Source organism: Triturus cristatus, chromosome 1_1, assembly GCF_964204655.1.
Source record: "Triturus cristatus chromosome 1_1, aTriCri1.1, whole genome shotgun sequence".
Classification (NCBI taxonomy): domain Eukaryota; kingdom Metazoa; phylum Chordata; class Amphibia; order Caudata; family Salamandridae; genus Triturus; species Triturus cristatus.
The window spans coordinates 776,587,884-776,607,087 of NC_140579.1; positions in this window are offsets into that span (position 1 = coordinate 776,587,884).

Sequence of the window (19,204 nt, forward strand, 5' to 3'; positions counted from 1 at the left end):
GGGGGTCTTGCTGGGGCTGGTGTTTCAGGGTTTAGGGCAGTGCAGTGATGTTCGGGCAGTGTAGTGGGTCTTGCTGGGGGTGGTGTTTCAGAGTTTAGGGCATTGCAGTGGTGTTCGGGCAGTGTAGGGGGTCGTGCCGGGGGTGGTGTTTCAGGGTTTAGGGCAGTGCAGTGGTGTTCGGGCAGTGTAGGGTGTCATGCTGGCTGGTGTTTCAGGGTTTAGGGCAGTGCAATTGTGTTCGGGCAGTGTAGGGTTCGTGTTGGGGCTGGTGTTTCATGGTTTAGGGCAGTGCAGTGGTGTTCGGGCAGTGTAGGGGGTCGTGCTGGGGCTGATGTTTCAGGGTTTTGGGCAGAGCAGTGGTGTTCGGACAGTGTAGGGGGTCATGCTGGGGGTGGTGTTTCAGGGTTTAGGGCAGTGGTATTCGGGCAGTATAGGGGGTCTTGCTGGGGGTGGTGTTTCAGGGTTTAGGGCAGTGCAATTGTTTTCGGGCAGTGTAGGGGGTCTTGCTGGGGGTGGTGTTTCAGGGTTTAGGGCAGTGCAGTGGTGTTCGGGCAGTGTAGGGGGTCTTGCTGGGGGTGGTGTTTCAGGGTTTAGGGCAGTGCAGTGGTGTTCGGGCAGTGTAGGGTGTTGTGCTGGGGCTGGTGTTTCAGGGTTTGGGCAGTGCAGTGGTGTTCTGGCACTGTAGGGGGTCTTGCGGGGGCTGGTGTTTCAGGGTTTACAACAGTGCAGTGGTCTTCGGATAGTTTAGGGGGTCGTGCTGGGGCTGATGTTTCAGGGTTTAGGGCAGTGCAGTGGTGTTTGGGCAGTGTAGGGGGTCTTGCTGGAGGTGATGTTTCTGGGGTTAGGGCAGTGCAGTAGTGTTCGGGCAGTGTAGGGGGTCTTGCTGGGGGTAGTGTTTCAGGGTTTAGGGCAGTGCAGTGGTGTTCGGGAAGTGTAGGGGGTCGTGTTGGGGGTGGCATTTCAGAGTTTAGGGCAGTGGTGTTCGCTCAGTGTAGGGGGTCGTGCTGGGGGTTGGTGTTTTTTAGGGTTTAGGGCAGTGCAGATGTGTTCGGGCAGTGTAGGGGGTCATGCTGGGGCTAGTGTTTCAGGGTTTAGGGCAGTGCAGTGGTGTTCGGGCAGTATAGGGGGTCGTGCTGGGGCTAGTGTTTCAGGGTTTAGGGCAGTGCAGTGGTGTTCGGGCAGTGTAGGGGGTCGTGCTGGGGGTAGTGTTCCAGGGTGTAGGGCAGTGCAGTGGTGTTCGGGCAGTGTAGGGGGTCTTGCTGGGGCTTGTGTTTCAGGGTTTAGGGCAGTGCAGTGGTGTTCGGGCAGTGTAGGGGGTCTTGCTGGGGGTAGTGTTTCAGGGTGTAGGGCAGTGCAGTGGTGTTTGGGCTGTGTAGGGGGTCTTGCTGGAGGTGATGTTTCAGGGGTTAGGGCAGTGCAGTAGTGTTTGGGCAGTGTAGGGGGTCTTGCTGGGGGTAGTGTTTCAGGGTTTAGGGCAGTGCAGTGGTGTTCGGGAAGTGTAGGGGGTCGTGTTGGGGGTGGCATTTCAGAGTTTAGGGCAGTGGTGTTCGCTCAGTGTAGGGGGTCGTGCTGGGGGTTGGTGTTTTTTAGGGTTTGGGGCAGTGCAGATGTGTTCGGGCAGTGTAGGGGGTCATGCTGGGGCTAGTGTTTCAGGGTTTAGGGCAGTGCAGTGGTGTTCGGGAAGTATAGGGGGTCGTGCTGGGGCTAGTGTTTCAGGGTTTAGGGCAGTGCAGTGGTGATCAGGCAGTGTAGGGGGTCTTGCTGGTGTGTCAGGGTTTACGACAGTGCAGTGGTGTTCGGGCAGTGTAGGGGGTCGTGCTGGGGGTAGTGTTCCAGGGTGTAGGGCAGTGCAGTGGTGTTCGGGCAGTGTAGGGGGTCTTGCTGGGGCTTGTGTTTCAGGGTTTAGGGCAGTGCAGTGGTGTTCGGGCAGTGTAGGGGGTCTTGCTGGGGGTAGTGTTTCAGGGTGTAGGGCAGTGCAGTGGTGTTTGGGCAGTGTAGGGGATCGTGCTGGGGTGGTGTTTCAGGGTTTAGGACAGTGCAATGGTGTTCGGGCAGTATAGGGGGCTGTGCTGTAGGTGGTGTTTCAGGGTTTAGGGCAGTGCAATGGTGTTTGGGCAGTGTAAGGGGTCGTGCTGGGGGTAGTGTTTCAGGTTTAAGGGCGGGGCAGTGGTGTTCGGGCAGTGTAGGGGGTCATGCGGGGGGGGGTATTTTCAGGGTTTAGGTCAGTGCAGTGGTGTTCGGGCAGTATAGGGGTCATGCTGGCTGGTGTTTCAGGGTTTAGGGCAGTGCAGTGGTGTTCGGGGCAGTGGAGGGGGTTGTGCTGGGGCTGGTGTTTCAGGGTTTAGGGCTGTGCAGTGGTGTTCGACCAGTGTAGGGGGTTGTGCTGGGGCTGATGTTTCAGGGTTTTGGGCAGTGGTATTCGGGCAGTGTAGGGGGGTCTTGCTGGGGGTGGTGTTTCAGGGTTTAGGGCAGTGGTGTTCGGGCAGTGTAGGGGTCTTGCTGGGGCTGGTGTTTCAGGGTTTAGGGCAGTGCAGTGGTGTTCGGGCAGTGTAGGGTGTCATGCTGGCTGGTGTTTCAGAGTTTAGGGCATTGCAGTGGTGTTCAGGCAGTGTAGGGGGTCGTGCTGGGTGTGGTGTTTCAGGGTTTAGGGCACTGCAGTGGTGTTCGGGCAGTGTAGGGGGTCATGCTTGGGGTGGTGTTTCAGGGTTTAGGGCAGTGCAGTGGTGTTCGGGCAGTGTAGGGGGTCGTGCTGGGGTGGTGTTTTAGGGTTTAGGGCTTTGCAGTGGTTTTCGGGCAGTGTAGGGGGTCGTGCGGGGCTGGTGTTTCAGGGTTTAGGGCAGTGCAGTGGTGTTCGGGCAGTGTAGGGGGTCGTGCGTGGGATGGTGTTTCAGGGTTTAGGGCAGTGCAGTGGTGTTCGGGCAGTGTAGGGTGTCATGCTGGCTGGTGTTTCAGGGATTAGGGCAGTGCAGTTGTGTTCGGGCAGTGTAGGGTTCGTGTTGGGGCTGGTGTTTCATGGTTTAGGGCAGTGCAGTGGTGTTCGGGCAGTGTAAGGGGTCTTGCTGGGACTGGTGTTTCAGGGTTTAGGGCAGTGCAGTGGTGTTCGGGCAGTTTTGGGGTCGTGCTGGGGCTGGTTTTTCAGGGTTTTGGGCAGAGCAGTGGTGTTCGGGCAGTGTAGGGGGTCTTGCTGGGGGTAGTGTTTCAGGGTGTAGGGCAGTTCAGTTGTGTTTGGGCAGTGTAGGGGGTCGTGCTGGGTCGGTGTTTCAGGGTTTAGGGCAGTGCAGTGATGTTTGGGCAGTGTAGTGGGTCTTGCTGGGGGGTGGTGTTTCAGAGTTTAGGGCATTGCAGTGGTGTTCGGGCAGTGTAGGGGGTCGTGCCGGGGGTGGTGTTTCAGGGTTTAGGGCAGTGCAGTGGTGTTCGGGCAGTATAGGGTGTCATGCTGGCTGGTGTTTCAGGGTTTAGGGCAGTGCAGTTGTGTTCGGGCAGTGTAGGGTTCGTTTTGGGGCTGGTGTTTCATGGTTTAGGGCAGTGCAGTGTTGTTCGGGCAGTGTAGGGGGTCGTGCTGGGGCTGATGTTTCAGGGTTTTGGGCAGAGCAGTGGTGTTCGGACAGTGTAGGGGGTCATGCTGGGGGTGGTGTTTCAGGGTTTAGGGCAGTGGTATTCGGGCAGTATAGGGGGTCTTGCTGGGGGTGGTGTTTCAGGGTTTAGGGCAGTGCAGTTGTGTTCGGGCAGTGTAGGGGGTCTTGCTGGGGGTGGTGTTTTAGGGTTTAGGGCAGTGCAGTGGTGTTCGGGCAGTGTAGGGGGTTGTGCTGGGGCTGATGTTTCAGGGTTTTGGGCAGTGGTATTCGGGCAGTGTAGGGGGGTCTTGCTGGGGGTGGTGTTTCAGTTTTTAGGGCAGTGGTGTTCGGGCAGTGTAGAGGGTCTTGCTGGGGCTGGTGTTTCAGGGTTTAGGGCAGTGCAGTGATGTTCGGGCAGTGTAGTGGGTCTTGCTGGGGGTGGTGTTTCAGGGTTTAGGGCAGTGCAGTGGTGTTCGGGCAGTGTATGGTTCGTGTTTGGGCTGGTGTTTCATGGTTTTAGAGCAGTGCAGTGGTGTTCGGGCAGTGTTAGGGGTCTTGTTGGGACTGGTGTTTCAGGGTTTAGGGCAGTGCAGTGGTGTTCGGGCAGTGTAGGGGGTCGTGCTGGGGCTGGTTTTTCAGGGTTTTGGGCAGAGCAGTGGTGTTCGGGCAGTGTAGGGGGTCGACCTGGGTGTGGTGTTTCAGGGTTTAGGGCAGTAGTGTTCGGGCAGTGTAGGGGGTCTTGCTGGGGGTAGTGTTTCAGGGTGTAGGGCAGTTCAGTTGTGTTTGGGCAGTGTAGGGGGTCGTGCTGGGGTGGTGTTTTAGGGTTTAGGACAGTGCAATGGTGTTCGGGCAGTTTAGGGGGTAGTGCTGTAGGTGGTGTTTCAGGGTTTAGGGAAGTGCAGTGGTGTTTGGGCAGTGTAGGGGGTCGTGATGGGGTAGTGTTTCAGGTTTAAGGGCGGGGCAGTGGTGTTCGGGCAGTGTAGGGGGTCGTGCTGGGGGTGGCGTTTTCAGGGTTTAGGGCAGTGCAGTGGTGTTCGGGCAGTGGAGGGGGTCGTGCTGGCTGGTGTTTCAGGGTTTAGGGCTGTGCAGTGGTGTTCGGGCAGTGTAGGGGGTTGTGCTGGGGCTGATTTTTCAGGGTTTTGGGCAGTGGTATTTGGGCAGTGTAGGGGGGTCTTGCTGGGGGTGGTGTTTCAGGGTTTAGGGCAGTGGTGTTCGGGCAGTGTAGGGGGTCGTGCTGGGGCTGATGTTTCAGGGTTTTGGGCAGAGCAGTGGTGTTCGGACAGTGTAGGGGGTCATGCTGGGGGTGGTGTTTCAGGGTTTAGGGCAGTGGTATTCGGGCAGTATAGGGGGTCTTGCTGGGGGTGGTGTTTCAGGGTTTAGGGCAGTGCAATTGTGTTCGGGCAGTGTAGGGGGTCTTGCTGGGGGTGGTGTTTCAGGGTTTAGGGCAGTGCAGTGGTGTTCGGGCAGTGTAGGGGGTCTTGCTGGGGGTGGTGTTTCAGGGTTTAGGGCAGTGCAGTGGTGTTCGGGCAGTGTAGGGGGTCATGCGGGGCTGGTGTTTCAGGGTTTAGGGCAGTGCAGTGGTGTTCGGGCAGTGTAGGGTGTTGTGCTGGGGCTGGTGTTTCAGGGTTTGGGCAGTGCAGTGGTGTTCTGGCACTGTAGGGGGTCTTGCTGGGGCTGGTGTTTCAGGGTTTACAACAGTGCAGTGGTCTTCGGATAGTTTAGGGGGTCGTGCTGGGGCTGGTGTTTCAGGGTTTAGGGCAGTGCAGTGGTGTTCGGGCAGTGTAAGGTTCGTGTTTGGGCTGGTGTTTCATGGTTTAGGGCAGTGCAGTGGTGTTCGGGCAGTGTTAGGGGTCATGCTGGGACTGGTGTTTCAGGGTTTAGGGCAGTGCAGTGGTGTTCGGGCAGTGTAGGGGGTCGTGCTGGGGCTGGTTTTTCAGGGTTTTGGGCAGAGCAGTGGTGTTCGGGCAGTGTAGGGGGTCGACCTGTGTGTGGTGTTTCAGGGTTTAGGGCAGTAGTGTTCGGGCAGTGTAGGGGGTCTTGCTGGGGGTAGTGTTTCAGGGTGTAGGGCAGTTCAGTTGTGTTTGGGCAGTGTAGGGGGTCGTGCTGGGGTGGTGTTTTAGGGTTTAGGACAGTGCAATGGTGTTCGGGCAGTTTAGGGGGTCGTGCTGTAGGTGGTGTTTCAGGGTTTAGGGCAGTGCAGTGGTGTTTGGGCAGTGTAGGGGGTCGTGATGGGGTAGTGTTTCAGGTTTAAGGGCGGGGCAGTGGTGTTCGGGCAGTGTAGGGGGTTGTGCTGGGGGTGGCGTTTTCAGGGTTTAGGGCAGAGCAGTGGTGTTCGGGCAGTATAGGGGGTCATGCTGGCTGGTGTTTCAGGGTTTAGGGCAGTGCAGTGGTGTTCGGGCAGTGGAGGGGGTCGTGCTGGGGCTGGTGTTTCAGGGTTTAGGGCTGTGCAGTGGTGTTCGGGCAGTGTAGGGGGTTGTGCTGGGGCTGATTTTTCAGGGTTTTGGGCAGTGGTATTTGGGCAGTGTAGGGGGGTCTTGCTGGGGGTGGTGTTTCAGGGTTTAGGGCAGTGGTGTTCGGGCAGTGTAGGGGGTCTTGCTGGGGCTGGTGTTTCAGGGTTTAGGGCAGTGCAGTGATGTTCGGGCAGTGTAGTGGGTCTTGCTGGGGGGTGGTGTTTCAGAGTTTAGGGCATTGCAGTGGTGTTCGGGCAGTGTAGGGAGTGGTGTTTCAGGGTTTAGGGCAGTGCAGTGGTGTTCGGGCAGTGTAGGGTGTCATGCTGGCTGGTGTTTCAGGGTTTAGGGCAGTGCAGTTGTGTTCGGGCAGTGTAGGGTTCGTGTTGGGGCTGGTGTTTCATGGTTTAGGGCAGTGCAGTGGTGTTCGGGCAGTGTAGGGGGTCTTGCTGGGGCTGGTGTTTCAGGGTTTACAACAGTGCAGTGGTCTTCGGATAGTTTAGGGGGTCGTGCTGGGGATGGTGTTTCAGGGTTTAGGGCAGTGCAGTGGTGTTCGGGCAGTGTAAGGTTCGTGTTTGGGCTGGTGTTTCATGGTTTAGGGCAGTGCAGTGGTGTTCGGGCAGTGTTAGGGGTCTTGCTGGGACTGGTGTTTCAGGGTTTAGGGCAGTGCAGTGGTGTTCGGGCAGTGTAGGGGGTTGTGCTGGGGCTGGTTTTTCAGGGTTTTGGGCAGAGCAGTGGTGTTCGGGCAGTGTAGGGGGTCGACCTGGGTGTGGTGTTTCAGGGTTTAGGGCAGTAGTGTTCGGGCAGTGTAGGGGGTCTTGCTGGGGGTAGTGTTTCAGGGTGTAGGGCAGTTCAGTTGTGTTTGGGCAGTGTAGGGGGTCGTGCTGGGGTGGTGTTTTAGGGTTTAGGACAGTGCAATGGTGTTCGGGCAGTTTAGGGGGTCGTGCTGTAGGTGGTGTTTCAGGGTTTAGGGCAGTGCAGTGGTGTTTGGGCAGTGTAGGGGGTCGTGATGGGGTAGTGTTTCAGGTTTAAGGGCGGGGCAGTGGTGTTCGGGCAGTGTAGGGGGTTGTGCTGGGGGTGGCGTTTTCAGGGTTTAGGGCAGAGCAGTGGTGTTCGGGCAGTATAGGGGGTCATGCTGGCTGGTGTTTCAGGGTTTAGGGCAGTGCAGTGGTGTTCGGGCAGTGGAGGGGGTCGTGCTGGGGCTGGTGTTTCAGGGTTTAGGGCTGTGCAGTGGTGTTCGGGCAGTGTAGGGGGTTGTGCTGGGGCTGATTTTTCAGGGTTTTGGGCAGTGGTATTTGGGCAGTGTAGGGGGGTCTTGCTGGGGGTGGTGTTTCAGGGTTTAGGGCAGTGGTGTTCTGGCAGTGTAGGGGGTCTTGCTGGGGCTGGTGTTTCAGGGTTTAGGGCAGTGCAGTGATGTTCGGGCAGTGTAGTGGGTCTTGCTGGGGGGTGGTGTTTCAGAGTTTAGGGCATTGCAGTGGTGTTCGGGCAGTGTAGGGGGTGGTGTTTCAGGGTTTAGGGCAGTGCAGTGGTGTTCGGGCAGTGTAGGGTGTCATGCTGGCTGGTGTTTTAGGGTTTAGGGCAGTGCAGTTGTGTTCGGGCAGTGTAGGGTTCGTGTTGGGGCTGGTGTTTCATGGTTTAGGGCAGTGCAGTGGTGTTCGGGCAGTGTAGGGGGTCGTGCTGGGGCTGATGTTTCAGGGTTTTGGGCAGAGCAGTGGTGTTCGGACAGTGTAGGGGGTCATGCTGGGGGTGGTGTTTCAGGGTTTAGGGCAGTGGTATTCGGGCAGTATAGGGGGTCTTGCTGGGGGTGGTGTTTCAGGGTTTAGGGCAGTGCAATTGTTTTCGGGCAGTGTAGGGGGTCTTGCTGGGGGTGGTGTTTCAGGGTTTAGGGCAGTGCAGTGGTGTTCGGGCAGTGTAGGGGGTCTTGCTGGGGGTAGTGTTTCAGGGTGTAGGGCAGTTCAGTTGTGTTTGGGCAGTGTAGGGGGTAGTGCTGGGGGTGGCGTTTTCAGGGTTTAGGGCAGTGCAGTGGTGTTCGGGCAGTATAGGGGGTCATGCTGGCTGGTGTTTCAGGGTTTAGGGCAGTGCAGTGGTGTTCGGGCAGTGGAGGGGGTCGTGCTGGGGCTGGTGTTTCAGGGTTTAGGGCTGTGCAGTGGTGTTCGGGCAGTGTAGGGGGTTGTGCTGGGGCTGATTTTTCAGGGTTTTGGGCAGTGGTATTTGGGCAGTGTAGGGTGGTCTTGCTGGGGGTGGTGTTTCAGGGTTTAGGGCAGTGGTGTTCGGGCAGTGTAGGGGGTCTTGCTGGGGCTGGTGTTTCAGGGTTTAGGGCAGTGCAGTGATGTTCGGGCAGTGTAGTGGGTCTTGCTGGGGGGTGGTGTTTCAGAGTTTAGGGCATTGCAGTGGTGTTCGGGCAGTGTAGGGGGTGGTGTTTTAGGGTTTAGGGCAGTGCAGTGGTGTTCGGGCAGTGTAGGGTGTCATGCTGGCTGGTGTTTCAGGGTTTAGGGCAGTGCAGTTGTGTTCGGGCAGTGTAGGGGGTCGTGCTGGGGCTGATGTTTCAGGGTTTTGGGCAGAGCAGTGGTGTTCGGACAGTGTAGGGGGTCATGCTGGGGGTGGTGTTTCAGGGTTTAGGGCAGTGGTATTCGGGCAGTATAGGGGGTCTTGCTGGGGGTGGTGTTTCAGGGTTTAGGGCAGTGCAATTGTTTTCGGGCAGTGTAGGGGGTCTTGCTGGGGGTGGTGTTTCAGGGTTTAGGGCAGTGCAGTGGTGTTCGGGCAGTGTAGGGGGTATTGCTGGGGGTGGTGTTTCAGGGTTTAGGGCAGTGCAGTGGTGTTCGGGCAGTGTAGGGTGTTGTGCTGGGGCTGGTGTTTCAGGGTTTGGGCAGTGCAGTGGTGTTCTGGCACTGTAGGGGGTCTTGCGGGGGCTGGTGTTTCAGGGTTTACAACAGTGCAGTGGTCTTCGGATAGTTTAGGGGGTCGTGCTGGGGCTGATGTTTCAGGGTTTAGGGCAGTGCAGTGGTGTTTGGGCAGTGTAGGGGGTCTTGCTGGAGGTGATGTTTCAGGGGTTAGGGCAGTGCAGTAGTGTTCGGGCAGTGTAGGGGGTCTTGCTGTGGGTAGTGTTTCAGGGTTTAGGGCAGTGCAGTGGTGTTTGGGAAGTGTAGGGGGTCGTGTTGGGGGTGGCATTTCAGAGTTTAGGGCAGTGGTGTTCGCTCAGTGTCGTGGGGGTCGTGCTGGGGGTTGGTGTTTTTTAGGGTTTAGGGCAATGCAGATGTGTTCGGGCAGTGTAGGGGGTCATGCTGGGGCTAGTGTTTCAGGGTTTAGGGCAGTGCAGTGGTGTTCGGGCAGTATAGGGGGTCGTGCTGGGGCTAGTGTTTCAGGGTTTAGGGCAGTGCAGTGGTGATCGGGCAGTGTAGGGGGTCTTGCTGGTGTGTCAGGGTTTACGAAAGTGCAGTGGTGTTCGGGCAGTGTAGGGGGTCGTGCTGGGGGTAGTGTTCCAGGGTGTAGGGCAGTGCAGTGGTGTTCGGGCAGTGTAGGGGGTCTTGCTGGGGCTTGTGTTTCAGGGTTTAGGGCAGTACAGTGGTGTTCGGGCAGTGTAGGGGGTCGACCTGGGTGTGGTGTTTCAGGGTTTAGGGCAGTAGTGTTCGGGCAGTGTAGGGGGTCTTGCTGGGGGTAGTGTTTCAGGGTTTAGGGCAGTGCAGTGGTGTTTGGGAAGTGTAGGGGGTCGTGTTGGGGGTGGCATTTCAGAGTTTAGGGCAGTGGTGTTCGCTCAGTGTCGTGGGGGTCGTGCTGGGGGTTGGTGTTTTTTAGGGTTTAGGGCAGTGCAGATGTGTTCGGGCAGTGTAGGGGGTCATGCTGGGGCTAGTGTTTCAGGGTTTAGGGCAGTGCAGTGGTGTTCGGGCAGTGTAGGGGGTCGTGCTGGGGCTGATGTTTCAGGGTTTTGGGCAGAGCAGTGGTGTTCGGACAGTGTAGGGGGTCATGCTGGGGGTGGTGTTTCAGGGTTTAGGGCAGTGGTATTCGGGCAGTATAGGGGGTCTTGCTGGGGGTGGTGTTTCAGGGTTTAGGGCAGTGCAATTGTTTTCGGGCAGTGTAGGGGGTCTTGCTGGGGGTGGTGTTTCAGGGTTTAGGGCAGTGCAGTGGTGTTCGGGCAGTGTAGGGGGTCTTGCTGGGGGTGGTGTTTCAGGGTTTAGGGCAGTGCAGTGGTGTTCGGGCAGTGTAGGGTGTTGTGCTGGGGCTGGTGTTTCAGGGTTTGGGCAGTGCAGTGGTGTTCTGGCACTGTAGGGGGTCTTGCGGGGGCTGGTGTTTCAGGGTTTACAACAGTGCAGTGGACTTCGGATAGTTTAGGGGGTCGTGCTGGGGCTGATGTTTCAGGGTTTAGGGCAGTGCAGTGGTGTTTGGGCAGTGTAGGGGGTCTTGCTGGAGGTGATGTTTCAGGGGTTAGGGCAGTGCAGTAGTGTTCGGGCAGTGTAGAGGGTCTTGCTGGGGGTAGTGTTTCAGGGTTTAGGGCAGTGCAGTGGTGTTCGGTAAGTGTAGGGGGTTGTGTTGGGGGTGGCATTTCAGAGTTTAGGGCAGTGGTGTTCGCTCAGTGTAGGGGGTCGTGCTGGGGGTTGGTGTTTTTTAGGGTTTAGGGCAGTGCAGATGTGTTCGGGCAGTGTAGGGGGTCATGCTGGGGCTAGTGTTTCAGGGTTTAGGGCAGTGCAGTGGTGTTCGGGCAGTATAGGGGGTCGTGCTGGGGCTAGTGTTTCAGGGTTTAGGGCAGTGCAGTGGTGATCGGGCAGTGTAGGGGGTCTTGCTGGTGTGTCAGGGTTTACAACAGTGCAGTGGTGTTCGGGCAGTGTAGGGGGTCGTGCTGGGGGTAGTGTTCCAGGGTGTAGGGCAGTGCAGTGATGTTCGGGCAGTGTAGGGGGTCTTGCTGGGGCTTGTGTTTCAGGGTTTAGGGCAGTGCAGTGGTGTTCGGGCAGTGTAGGGGGTCTTGCTGGGGGTAGTGTTTCAGGGTGTAGGGCAGTGCAGTGGTGTTTGGGCAGTGTAGGGGGTCTTGCTGGAGGTGATGTTTCAGGGGTTAGGGCAGTGCAGTAGTGTTCGGGCAGTGTAGGGGGTCTTGCTGGGGGTAGTGTTTCAGGGTTTAGGGCAGTGCAGTGGTGTTCGGGAAGTGTAGGGGGTAGTGTTGGGGGTGGCATTTCAGCGTTTAGGGCAGTGGTGTTCGCTCAGTGTAGGGGGTCGTGCTGGGGGTTGGTGTTTTTTAGGGTTTAGGGCAGTGCAGATGTGTTCGGGCAGTGTAGGGGGTCATGCTGGGGCTAGTGTTTCAGGGTTTAGGGCAGTGCAGTGGTGTTCGGGCAGTATAGGGGGTCATGCTGGGGCTAGTGTATCAGGGTTTAGGGCAGTGCAGTGGTGATCGGGCAGTGTAGGGGGTCTTGCTGGTGTGTCAGGGTTTACGACAGTGCAGTGGTGTTCGGGCAGAGTAGGGGGTCGTGCTGGGGGTAGTGTTCCAGGGTGTAGGGCAGTGCAGTGGTCTTCGGGCAGTGTAGGGGGTCTTGCTGGGGCTTGTGTTTCAGGGTTTAGGGCAGTGCAGTGGTGTTCGGGCAGTGTAGGGGGTCTTGCTGGGGGTAGTGTTTCAGGGTGTAGGGCAGTGCAGTGGTGTTTGGGCAGTGTAGGGGGTCGTGCTGGGGTGGTGTTTCAGGGTTTAGGACAGTGCAATGGTGTTCGGGCAGTATAGGGGGCTGTGCTGTAGGTGGTGTTTCAGGGTTTAGGGCAGTGCAATGGTGTTTGGGCAGTGTAGGGGGTCATGCTGGGGGTAGTGTTTCAGGTTTAAGGGCGGGGCAGTGGTGTTCGGGCAGTGTAGGGGGTCATGCGGGGGGTGGTATTTTCAGGGTTTAGGGCAGTGCAGTGGTGTTCGAGCAGTATAGGGGTCATGCTGGCTGGTGTTTCAGGGTTTAGGGCAGTGCAGTGGTGTTCGGGGCAGTGGAGGGGGTTGTGCTGGGGCTGGTGTTTCAGGGTTTAGGGCTGTGCAGTGGTGTTCGGCCAGTGTAGGGGGTTGTGCTGGGGCTGATGTTTCAGGGTTTAGGGCAGTGGTGTTCGGGCAGTGTAGGGGTCTTGCTGGGGCTGGTGTTTCAGGGTTTAGGGCAGTGCAGTGGTGTTCGGGCAGTGTAGGGTGTCATGCTGGCTGGTGTTTCAGAGTTTAGGGCATTGCAGTGGTGTTCAGGCAGTGTAGGGGGTCGTGCTGGGTGTGGCGTTTCAGGGTTTAGGGCACTGCAGTGGTGTTCGGGCATTGTAGGGTGTCATGCTGGCTGGTGTTTCAGGGTTTAGGGCAGTGCAGTGGTGTTCGGGCAGTGTAGGGTTCGTGTTGGGGCTGATGTTTCAGGGTTTTGGGCAGAGCAGTGGTGTTCGGACAGTGTAGGGGGTCGTGCTGGGGGAGGTGTTTCAGGGTTTAGGGCAGTGCAGTGGTGTCCAGGAAGTGTAGGGGGTCTTGCAGGGGGTGGTGTTTCAGGGTTTAGGGCAGTGGTATTCGGGCAGTGTAGGGGGTCTTGCTTGGGGTGGTGTTTCAGGGTTTAGGGCAGTGCAGTTGTGTTCGGGCAGTGTAGGGGGTCTTGCTGGGGGTGGTGTTTCAGGGTTTAGGGCAGTGCAGTGGTGTTCGGGCAGTGTAGGGGTTCTTGCTGGGGGTGGTGTTTCAGGGTTTAGGGCAGTGCAGTGGTGTTCAGGCAGTGTAGGGGGTCATGTGGGGCTGGTGTTTCAGGGTTTAGGGCAGTGCAGTGGTGTTCGGGCAGTGTAGGGGGTCTTGCTGGGGCTGGTGTTTCAGGTTTAGGGGAGTGCAGTGGTGTTCGGGCAGTGTACGGGGTCATGCTGGGGCTTGTGTTTCAGGGTTTAGGGCAGTGCAGTGGTGTTCGGGCAGTGTAGGGTGTCTTGCTGGCGCTGGTGTTTCAGGGTTTACAACAGTGCAGTGGTCTTCGGATAGTGTAGGGGGTCGTGCTGGGGCTGGTGTTTCAGCGTTTAGGGCAGTGCAGTTGTGTTCGGGCAGTGTAGGGGGTCTTGCTGGGGGTGGTGTTTCAGGGTTTAGGGCAGTGCAGTGGTGTTCGGGCAGTGTAGGGGTTCTTGCTGGGGGTGGTGTTTCAGGGTTTAGGGCAGTGCAGTGGTGTTCGGGCAGTGTAGGGGGTCATGTGGGGCTGGTGTTTCAGGGTTTAGGGCAGTGCAGTGGTGTTCGGGCAGTGTAGGGGGTCGTTCTGGGGCTGGTGTTTCAGGTTTAGGGCAGTGCAGTGGTGTTTGGGCAGTGTACGGGGTCATGCTGGGGCTTGTGTTTCAGGGTTTAGGGCAGTGCAGTGGTGTTCGGGCAGTGTAGGGTGTCTTGCTGGCGCTGGTGTTTCAGGGTTTACAACAGTGCAGTGGTCTTCGGATAGTGTAGGGGGTCGTGCTGGGGCTGGTGTTTCAGGGCTTAGGGCAGTGAAGTGTGTTTGGGCAGTGTAGGGGGTCTTGCTGGACGTGATGTTTCAGGGGTTAGGGCAGTGCAGTAGTGTTCGGGCAGTGTAGGGGGTCTTGCTGGGAGTAGTGTTTCAGGGTTTAGGGCAGTGCAGTGGTGTTCGGGCAGTGTAGGGGGTCGTCTTGGGGGTGGCATTGCAGGGTGTAGGGCAGTGCAGTGGTGTTCGCTCAGTATAGGGGGTCATTTTGGGGGTGGTGTTTCAGGGTTTAGGGCAGTGCAGTTGTGCTCGGGCAGTATAGGGGGTCGTGCTGGGGCTAGTGTTTCAGGGTTTAGGGCAGTGCAGTGGTGTTCGGGCAGTATAGGGGGTCGTGCTGGGGCTAGTGTTTCAGGGTTCAGGGCAGTTCAGTGGTATTCGGGCAGTGTAGGGGGTCTTGCTGGGACTGGTGTTTCAGGGTTTAGCGCAGTGCAGTGGTGTTCGGACAGTGTAGGGGGTCTTGCTGGGGCTGGTGTTTCAGGGTTTAGGGCAGTGCAGTGGTGTTCGGGCAGTGTAGGGGTTCGTGCTGGGGATGGTGTTTCAGGGTTTAGGGCAGTGAAGTGTGTTTGGGCAGTGTAGGGGGTCTTGCTGGACGTGATGTTTCAGGGGTTAGGGCAGTGCAGTAGTGTTCGGGCAGTGTAGGGGGTCTTGCTGGGGGTAGTGTTTCAGGGTTTAGGGCAGTGCAGTGGTGTTCGGGCAGTGTAGGGGGTCGTGTTGGGGGTGGCTTTGCAGGGTGTAGGGCAGTGCAGTGGTGTTCGCTCAGTATAGGGGGTCATTCTGGGGGTGGTGTTTCAGGGTTTAGGGCAGTGCAGTTGTGTTCGGGCAGTGTAGGGGGTCGTGCTGGGGCTAGTGTTTCAGGGTTTAGGGCAGTGCAGTGCTGTTCGGGCAGTATAGGGGGTCGTGCTGGGGCTAGTGTTTCAGGGTTCAGGGCAGTGCAGTGGTATTCGGGCAGTGTAGGGGGTCTTGCTGGGACTGGTGTTTCAGGGTTTAGCGCAGTGCAGTGGTGTTCGGACAGTGTAGGGGGTCTTGCTGGGGCTGGTGTTTCAGGGTTTAGGGCAGTGCAGTGGTGTTCGGGCAGTGTAGGGGGTCGACCTGGGTGTGGTGTTTCAGGGTTTAGGGCAGTAGTGTTCGGGCAGTGTAGGGGGTCTTGCTGGGGGTAGTGTTTCAGGGTGTAGGGCAGTTCAGTTGTGTTTGGGCAGTGTAGGGGGTCGTGCTGGGGTGGTGTTTCAGGGTTTAGGACAGTGCAATGGTGTTCGGGCAGTTTAGGGGGTCGTGCTGTAGGTGGTGTTTCAGGGTTTAGGGCAGTGCAGTGGTGTTTGGGCAGTGTAGGGGGTCGTGCTGGGGTAGTGTTTCAGGTTTAAGGGCGGGGCAGTGGTGTTCGGGCAGTGTAGGGGGTCGTGCTGGGGGTGGCGTTTTCAGGGTTTAGGGCAGTGCAGTGGTGTTAGGGCAGTATAGGGGGTCATGCTGGCTGGTGTTTCAGGGTTTAGGGCAGTACAGTGGTGTTCGGGCAGTGGAGGGGGTCGTGCTGGGGCTGGTGTTTCAGGGTTTAGGGCTGTGCAGTGGTGTTCGGGCAGTGTAGGGGGTTGTGCTGGGGCTGATTTTTTTAGGGTTTTGGGCAGTGGTATTTGGGCAGTGTAGGGGGGTCTTGCTGGGGGTGGTGTTTCAGGGTTTAGGGCAGTGGTGTTCGGGCAGTGTAGGGGGTCTTGCTGGGGCTGGTGTTTCAGGGTTTAGGGCAGTGCAGTGATGTTCGGGCAGTGTAGTGGGTCTTGCTGGGGGGTGGTGTTTCAGAGTTTAGGGCATTGCAGTGGTGTTCGGGCAGTGTAGGGGGTCATGCCGGGGGTGGTGTTTCAGGGTTTAGGGCAGTGCAGTGGTGTTCGGGCAGTGTAGGGTGTCATGCTGGCTGGTGTTTTAGGGTTTAGGGCAGTGCAGTTGTGTTCGGGCAGTGTAGGGTTCGTGTTGGGGCTGGTGTTTCATGGTTTAGGGCAGTGCAGTGGTGTTCGGGAAGTGTAGGGGGTCGTGCTGGGGCTGATGTTTCAGGGTTTTGGGCAGAGCAGTGGTGTTCGGACAGTGTAGGGGGTCATGCTGGGGGTGGTGTTTCAGGGTTTAGGGCAGTGGTATTCGGGCAGTATAGGGGGTCTTGCTGGGGGTGGTGTTTCAGGGTTTAGGGCAGTGCAATTGTTTTCGGGCAGTGTAGGGGGTCTTGCTGGGGGTGGTGTTTCAGGGTTTAGGGCAGTGCAGTGGTGTTCGGGCAGTGTAGGAGGTCTTGCTGGGGGTGGTGTTTCAGGGTTTAGGGCAGTGCAGTGGTGTTCGGGCAGTGTAGGGTGTTGTGCTGGGGCTGGTGTTTCAGGGTTTGGGCAGTGCAGTGGTGTTCTGGCACTGTAGGGGGTCTTGCGGGGGCTGGTGTTTCAGGGTTTACAACAGTGCAGTGGTCTTCGGATAGTTTAGGGGGTCGTGCTGGGGCTGATGTTTCAGGGTTTAGGGCAGTGCAGTGGTGTTTGGGCAGTGTAGGGGGTCTTGCTGGAGGTGATGTTTCAGGGGTTAGGGCAGTGCAGTGGTGTTCGGGCAGTGTAGGGGGTCGACCTGGGTGTGGTGTTTCAGGGTTTAGGGCAGAAGTGTTCGGGCAGTGTAGGGGGTCTTGCTGGGGGTAGTGTTTCAGGGTGTAGGGCAGTTCAGTTGTGTTTGGGCAGTGTAGGGGGTCGTGCTGGGGTGGTGTTTCAGGGTTTAGGACAGTGCAATGGTGTTCGGGCAGTTTAGGGGGTCGTGCTGTAGGTGGTGTTTCAGGGTTTAGGGCAGTGCAGTGGTGTTTGGGCAGTGTAGGGGGTCGTGCTGGGGTAGTGTTTCAGGTTTAAGGGCGGGGCAGTGGTGTTCGGGCAGTGTAGGGGGTCGTGCTGGGGGTGGCGTTTTCAGGGTTTAGGGCAGTGCAGTGGTGTTCGGGCAGTATAGGGGGTCATGCTGGCTGGTGTTTCAGGGTTTAGGGCAGTGCAGTGGTGTTCGGGCAGTGGAGGGGGTCGTGCTGGGGCTGGTGTTTCAGGGTTTGGGGCTGTGCAGTGGTGTTCGGGCAGTGTAGGGGGTTGTGCTGTGGCTGATTTTTCAGGGTTTTGGGCAGTGGTATTTGGGCAGTGTAGGGGGGTCTTGCTGGGGGTGGTGTTTCAGGGTTTAGGGCAGTGGTGTTCGGGCAGTGTAGGGGGTCTTGCTGGGGCTGGTGTTTCAGGGTTTAGGGCAGTGCAGTGATGTTCGGGCAGTGTAGTGGGTCTTGCTGGGGGGTGGTGTTTCAGAGTTTAGGGCATTGCAGTGGTGTTCGGGCAGTGTAGGGGGTCGTGCCGGGGGTGGTGTTTCAGGGTTTAGGGCAGTGCAGTGGTGTTCGGGCAGTGTAGGGTGTCATGCTGGCTGGTGTTTCAGGGTTTAGGGCAGTGCAGTTGTGTTCGGGCAGTGTAGGGTTCGTGTTGGGGCTGGTGTTTCATGGTTTAGGGCAGTGCAGTGGTGTTCGGGCAGTGTAGGGGGTCGTGCTGGGGCTGATGTTTCAGGGTTTTGGGCAGAGCAGTGGTGTTCGGACAGTATAGGGGGTCATGCTGGGGGTGGTGTTTCAGGGTTTAGGGCAGTGGTATTCGGGCAGTATATAGGGTCTTGCTGGGGGTGGTGTTTCAGGGTTTAGGGCAGTGCAATTGTTTTCGGGCAGTGTAGGGGGTCTTGCTGGGGGTGGTGTTTCAGGGTTTAGGGCAGTGCAGTGGTGTTCGGGCAGTGTAGGGAGTCTTGCTGGGGGTGGTGTTTCAGGGTTTAGGGCAGTGCAGTGGTGTTCGGGCAGTGTAGGGTGTTGTGCTGGGGCTGGTGTTTCAGGGTTTGGGCAGTGCAGTGGTGTTCTGGCACTGTAGGGGGTCTTGCGGGGGCTGGTGTTTCAGGGTTTACAACAGTGCAGTGGTCTTCGGATAGTTTAGGGGGTCGTGCTGGGGCTGATGTTTCAGGGTTTAGGGCAGTGCAGTGGTGTTTGGGCAGTGTAGGGGGTCTTGCTGGAGGTGATGTTTCAGGGGTTAGGGCAGTGCAGTAGTGTTCGGGCAGTGTAGAGGGTCTTGCTGGGGGTAGTGTTTCAGGGTTTAGGGCAGTGCAGTGGTGTTCGGGAAGTGTAGGGGGTCGTGTTGGGGGTGGCATTTCAGAGTTTAGGGCAGTGGTGTTCGCTCAGTGTAGGGGGTCGTGCTGGGGGTTGGTGTTTTTTAGGGTTTAGGGCAGTGCAGATGTGTTCGGGCAGTGTAGGGGGTCATGCTGGGGCTAGTGTTTCAGGGTTTAGGGCAGTGCAGTGGTGTTCGGGCAGTATAGGGGGTCGTGCTGGGGCTAGTGTTTCAGGGTTTAGGGCAGTGCAGTGGTGATCGGGCAGTGTAGGGGGTCTTGCTGGTGTGTCAGGGTTTACAACAGTGCAGTGGTGTTCGGGCAGTGTAGGGGGTCGTGCTGGGGGTAGTGTTCCAGGGTGTAGGGCAGTGCAGTGGTGTTCGGGCAGTGTAGGGGGTCTTGCTGGGGCTTGTGTTTCAGGGTTTAGGGCAGTGCAGTGGTGTTCGGGCAGTGTAGGGGGTCTTGCTGGGGGTAGTGTTTCAGGGTGTAGGGCAGTGCAGTGGTGTTTGGGCAGTGTAGGGGGTCTTGCTGGAGGTGATGTTTCAGGGGTTAGGGCAGTGCAGTAGTGTTCGGGCAGTGTAGGGGGTCTTGCTGGGGGTAGTGTTTCAGGGTTTAGGGCAGTGCAGTGGTGTTCGGGAAGTGTAGGGGGTCGTGTTGGGGGTGGCATTTCAGCGTTTAGGGCAGTGGTGTTCGCTCAGTGTAGGGGGTCGTGCTGGGGGTTGGTGTTTTTTAGGGTTTAGGGCAGTGCAGATGTGTTCGGGCAGTGTAGGGGGTCATGCTGGGGCTAGTGTTTCAGGGTTTAGGGCAGTGCAGTGGTGTTCGGGCAGTATAGGGGGTCATGCTGGGGCTAGTGTATCAGGGTTTAGGGCAGTGCAGTGGTGATCGGACAGTATAGGGGGTCATGCTGGGGGTGGTGTTTCAGGGTTTAGGGCAGTGGTATTCGGGCAGTATATAGGGTCTTGCTGGGGGTGGTGTTTCAGGGTTTAGGGCAGTGCAATTGTTTTCGGGCAGTGTAGGGGGTCTTGCTGGGGGTGGTGTTTCAGGGTTTAGGGCAGTGCAGTGGTGTTCGGGCAGTGTAGGGGGTCTTGCTGGGGGTGGTGTTTCAGGGTTTAGGGCAGTGCAGTGGTGTTCGGGCAGTGTAGGGTATTGTGCTGGGGCTGGTGTTTCAGGGTTTGGGCAGTGCAGTGGTGTTCTGGCACTGTAGGGGGTCTTGCGGGGGCTGGTGTTTCAGGGTTTACAACAGTGCAGTGGTCTTCGGATAGTTTAGGGGGTCACGCTGGGGCTGATGTTTCAGGGTTTAGGGCAGTGCAGTGGTGTTTGGGCAGTGTAGGGGGTCTTGCTGGAGGTGATGTTTCAGGGGTTAGGGCAGTGCAGTAGTGTTCGGGCAGTGTAGAGGGTCTTGCTGGGGGTAGTGTTTCAGGGTTTAGGGCAGTGCAGTGGTGTTCGGGAAGTGTAGGGGGTCGTGTTGGGGGTGGCATTTCAGAGTTTAGGGCAGTGGTGTTCGCTCAGTGTAGGGGGTCGTGCTGGGGGTTGGTGTTTTTTAGGGTTTAGGGCAGTGCAGATGTGTTCGGGCAGTGTAGGGGGTCATGCTGGGGCTAGTGTTTCAGGGTTTAGGGCAGTGCAGTGGTGTTCGGGCAGTATAGGGGGTCGTGCTGGGGCTAGTGTTTCAGGGTTTAGGGCA